This window comes from Phalaenopsis equestris, unplaced genomic scaffold, assembly GCF_001263595.1.
Source record: "Phalaenopsis equestris unplaced genomic scaffold, ASM126359v1 Scaffold000561, whole genome shotgun sequence".
NCBI classification, from domain to species: Eukaryota; Viridiplantae; Streptophyta; class Magnoliopsida; order Asparagales; family Orchidaceae; genus Phalaenopsis; species Phalaenopsis equestris.
In genome coordinates this window covers 28,452-34,258 of record NW_018165001.1, presented here as the reverse complement: position 1 = coordinate 34,258, position 5,807 = coordinate 28,452, and positions in this window count along the sequence as shown.

Here is a 5,807-nt window from a genome sequence, read left to right as displayed (position 1 = left end):
TAGTGTTTTAAAACAATGTTTGAACTCGAAGTTTGAAAGTTTTGGGGTCTTAAAAGATTTGGAAGTTTGAAACGACAAGTTGAACAGGGTTCAAGGTTTTGAAACGATTTGGGGCTTGATTTTTAAGATTGAAAGTTTGGACTTGAGTTTTGGATTTGAGTTTTGGAGTCGAGTTTTGGATGTGAGACTTGGATTTGAGGTTTGGACTTGACCCTAGACTTGGGGAAGGATAAGCTGGAAGGATATTTATATGGAGGTGAAGCATTAACCTTAGAACAATTATACTAAATTAGGAGGTTTAAATGAGTGGATTAAGTTAATTTTTGGGAATAATGTCCCCGGCCAATATGTTCATGACTTTACATCTTCTCGAGTGCATCAATATCCTTAGACAATTAAACAACCAAATAGTAGGAGATCTCCATTATTGTTATAGTTAATGTTGACCTTCCTGCTATTTGGTGGTTTGGGCTACCTTTATCAGTAACTATGGGTTACCTCATTCTACGGCACTCACATAATCTGATTGGGTAAAGTTGTTTGTTTTATATGTCATAGTCCTTAGTACTAGCTAAATTTCTAATAAACTATTATAGGCTTCTAGACTAGACTATTCTTGGGTGTGTGGATTCGATTTTATTTCTACGTTGGCAAACCTAAGGATTCAAGGTTGATCTACATTGATTAGGTTTGCATGATTTAGTGTTGGTGATTTTTAATTTATTGTTGGGTTTGATATTCAATTTGTGACTTGTTTCAGCTCCTAGTTTGACGGTCATGGTGAAAATTCGGGTTATTCTAAGTTTTGAGTTTTTTTTTCTCCTAGTTTGTTTATCATTTATGAAAATTAGGGTTCTTCTAAGTTTAGAGTTTCTTGTCTCCTAATTTGTTGGTCATTTATGAAAATTAGGATTCTTCTAAGTTCAAAATTTCATTTGGTTTTCTACCCTAAGTATACTTCATTTTATTTCTCTCCTAAGGTTGACTACTAGTGTTTGGTTTATTGTTCTATGTTTGAGTTTTATATGCTAGAAAATGTATCATTCAAACAGTTCATGCTTACACTTTTCATATTTAAGACTATCATTCACATGCTTATTAAAAATTTTCCCTGCATACGCGAAGAAATTTTATAAAGTGTTTTGTCATACAAAAAGTGTTAGCAATGTGAATTTGCTTATCTATGAAATCTTTATGCATGAAATGACCCAATAATTATATGCTTAAGTGCTAAGCATATCAATTACATGTTCATGAAAACGAATATGTTCATTTATGAAACTATGCCTATGAACATATTTAAGTCTTGCTTAGATTAAACTACTCAAGAAAGTTTGCAAAACTTATGTACTTTTGTTGTATTGATTGATAAGTTCACAACACGTGTTGTTGTTACTCTTTTGAAAAAGACTTTCCTGGTGCTAGATTTATTTAAAATATTTTTTTTATTTTAAGTTTTTTTAACTTTGTTTAAGTTTGCTTCTTTAGTTTTTGTTTTGAGTGTTTTAGAATTGTTTCTTAAAAGTTATTGTTGGGTTTGATATTCAATTTGTGACTTGTTTCAGATCCTAGTCATGGTGAAAATTTAGGTTATTCTAAGTTTTGAGTTTTTTTTTCCTCCTAGTTTGTTTATCATTTATGAAAATTAGGGTTCTTCTAAGTTGAGTTTCTTTTCTCCTAATTTGTTGGTCATTTATGAAAATTAGGATTCTTCATTTTATTTCTTTCTCCTAAGGTTGACTACTAGTGTTTGGTTTACTATTCTATGTTTGAGTTTTATATGCTAGAAAATGTATCATTCAAACAGTTCATGCTTACACTTTTAATATTTAAGACTCTCATTCACATGCTTATTAAAAATTTAACCTACACACGCGAATAAAATTTTATAGTGTTGTGTCATACAAAAAGTGTTAGCAATGTGAATTTGCTTATCTATGAAATCTTTATGCATGAAATGACCCAATAATTATATGCTTAAGTGCTAAGCATATCAATTACATGTTCATGAAAACGAATATGTTCATTTATGAAACTATGCCTATGAACATATTTAAGTCTTGCTTAGATTAAACTACTCAAGAAAGTTTGCAAAACTTATGTACTTTTGTTGTATTGATTGATAAGTTCACAACACGTGTTGTTGTTACTCTTTTGAAAAAGACTTTCCTGGTGCTAGATTTATTTAAAATATTTTTTTTAATTTTAAGTTTTTTTAACTTTGTTTCTTTAGTTTTTGTTTTGAGAGTTTTAGAATTGTTTCTTAAAAGTTAATTTTTTAGAAAAGTTAAAAAAGTTATTTTTAAAATTATTTATTTTTGTTTTTGGGAGAGTGAAAAATTTTAGAATTGTTTAAGTTTCTTTTAATTTTGATTAACATTAAAGATTTTGGTTAGTTCTATATAAAAGGTTTTGAAAGGATTTTGTTTTTAAAGAGGCTTCATTTTCAATTATCATTTCTTAAAATGTTATCTTTAACATAAGAACTTGCTTGGAAAAATTTTTAGAGAAATTAAGTTAATTTTTTAAGCTTTATTAAGTTTTGTTTGGTGCTATTTTTTATTTCTTATAAAATTTTCTTAGAAAAATAGTTGTTTAAGAAAAATTTTTTGTTAAACTTTGGAAATCATTTCTAAAGTCTTATAAAGTTTCACTTAAGCTTACCCAATCTTATGTTAAGGTAGTTTCTCTTAGAACTTTTTTTTAGCTTATATATTATTATAAAAAAACATTCTTTTATAGCCAAGTTAGTTTGTATATGAAGAACTATTTTGGAGCAGATTTGATACACATATACTTTTTAAAAGTACACATCACTTAGAGCATATTTAATGGGTATATTTTTATAAAAATCTTTTTTTAGAACATTAACATTAGTATTATTTTTTAGCACATTTAAATTGTATAGTTATATACATTTACATTTTATAAAGATAATCATTTTTTAACACATAGCAGCTTGCATGGTATAACATTTAAACTTGCATGGGATAAGCATGTGAATATTTGCATGGGAATCATCATATAAGAACATAGATGCATGAATATCTCCCTCCCCTACCTTATTTCATTACTTAAAACTTTCGGGGAAGTAGCTAGGGGTAGGGTTAGGCTTGTTTTAGGTGTGTTTAGGTTAATTAGGGGTCGATCAGGCTACTTTTAAACGTGTTTGGGTTTGAGTGGGTGTGTTGGGGTTCAGGTAGGCTTAAGTTAGGTGTGTTGGACTTGGGTAGGTTAAGTTTAGTTTAGGTTTGTTCGAGGAGACTAACATATGGTGTGTTTGGCTTTGGTAGACTAGGTTTGGGTGTGTTTGGGCTAAGGTAGGCTAAGTTTAGTCTAGGTTGGTATGAGTAGGCTAGGCTATGGATTTTTTTGGTGTATTAGGGTTAGGTGGTGCTCGGGTAGGCTAGGTTTGGTTATGGTGATGTTTAGTGTTTCGGGTTGATGTTTGGGTAATGGCTAAGGTTTCGGGTTTGACAAGATGGTGTGAGAAAAGATGGGTTTTTGGTGAGACTTTGGCCATGAGTGTCAGTGTGTGAGTTTGGTTTAATTTTGGTTAAGAGAATGGCAAGGAGAAGAGATAGTCAGGTGGTTTGGTTCTTGAGTTAAGCTGAAGAGGAGAGGGAAGTAGTTTTGGGATAAGGTTTTGATTTAGGGTTAGGTTGTGTGTATTTTGATTTGGGTAGGTTTAGTGTTATAGTGGGTTTTGGGTTTGAAAGAGGTCTAAGGTTTTGGTGAGTTTTAAGTTGGAAAAGAAGTGAGGGTTAAGGTGAGTGAAGTGTGAGTGGTTTTGGGTAGGAGAAGAAGTGAGGGCTTAGGTGAAATAGAGGCCAAAGATTTTGGGTAGGAGAAGAAGTGAGAGCCAAGGTGGGAAAGAGAACTTGAGTTTTGGGTGGGAGAGTGAGTGAGGGCTAGGATTAAAAAAAACCATCGATATTGGGCGGGAGAAGAAGTGAGGACGTGTGAGGAAAAGAGAGAAGAAAAAACAAAAAAAAATCTACATTAAAATTTACAAAAGTAACACATGTAAATGGCTATACTTGTGCTTTGATTTGCTTTGGATAATGGCTTTGGTTCCTTGTCTTGATTGTGCTTTCATCCTTGCTTGGTGTTCTCAACTTGGTAAGGAGTATAGAAAAGAGAGGAAATGAGGGGATTTATAAGTTGGTATGGAGGAATGAAAGGAAGCAAGGGGTAGGGGGGAGGAAAAGGAGGGGGAATTCGGGCAAGAGGGGGGAAAGGGAGTTGAGGGGCTAGGCTTTTGGAGAATGAGACTATGGGAGAGGAAGTGTGTGTGGCGTTTGTGGATGATGAGAAATTATTGCGTACGGACTCTGCATGCGGTGTCCGATCCTGATCGTAGATGGTCAAGATTATTTCCGTTTTTTTTTTTAAAAAAAATTATGTGGGGCCTACCGAAATACATCGGGGAATGGAGGCAGGAGGGGGGAGGGGGAGTTGAGGGGCTAGGCTTTTGGAGAATGAGACTAGGGGAGAGGAAGTGTGTGTGGCGTTTGTGGATGAGGGGGGTTATAGGGGCTCACTTTGGAGTAAAAGCCAAGGGTAGAATGGTTAGGGTGGAAAATTTAAGGTAAATTCAAATTTCAAATGGGGCATGGTCAGGTTACTTTATGTCGTTAGGGTGAAAAAAGAATAAAATGAAACAAGAAATTCACCGGTCTTTGCTATTTTGAAAAATAGGTCTCTATCCCAAGATATACTACGTTGAAGTGATCAGATGGTTACGAAATGGTTATAGTGATTATGAAAAAAAAAATTTGGCTTGGATTAATTTGATAGAGATAAATATGAGGAACCCAGTGATGCAATTGATTTTATTCAAAGTGTGACTCATCTCAAGATATTTCAAATCGAAATAGGCCCAAATATTAGGAGAGAAAAAATTGGTTGATTTTGAGTTAGAGCTTTTGGTTGGTTTTAATGGATTAAATGAAATATTTTTTAATTTAGATCAAGTTTTGATGAAATATGATTTTATTCTAAGTTTATTTTGAGGTTAATCATTGTAATATTCTCTTTATTATTGAAATTATTGTTCTCTCCCGATTATCAGTTGCTTAATGCCCCTCCGAATGGGGTGCATATTTAAGCATGGAGAGGTTCATTTGAAAATTTTGAAAAAATGTCGACTAATTTAGTTTTAAAAAATAATTACTCGTTCAAAAAGTTTGAAGTTATGACTCGATTAAATTGTTTTTATCCCAAGGGTTCATTTGCTTATTTTGCAAGTTTAAAATATGTTTTAATAAATTATGATTGTATTGTCATGTATTTTCAATGTAAAATCAAAACCAATTGTTAAAAGAGAACATTTAATATATATGTAGGATTTAAAATTAATTAGCAATAATCTAGATATGCTCAATCAAATGATAAATTAAAAAATTTCATTATTTTCTAAAATATAATTTCTTACCCCAAAATGACAAATGAAGCAAAAAGCACCAACTCTGAAATAAACCTTAGGAGAATCTCTTTTTTTTCGCGATTCAATGTAGGAAATTGTAAGCTAGCACACGAGACTGCAGTGTTGTACTTTTTCCAGGCTCAGTTTTAAATAACCCTTTTGGGGTGAATTTCAGTTTTACTCTAGGGTTCAATTCTTCCCGGTGGAGGTTGTGGTGCTCGAATTGTTAGGTGCATCAGGGATGGCTGGGGCTCGTATAATAGCCTCAGGCCATTCCTTAAATACGAGTCACGATCATCCCCGATGCTCCTAACAATTTGAGTACCACACCCTCCACCAGGGAAAATCGAATCCCAGACCAGAGGAGACTTACAACTGA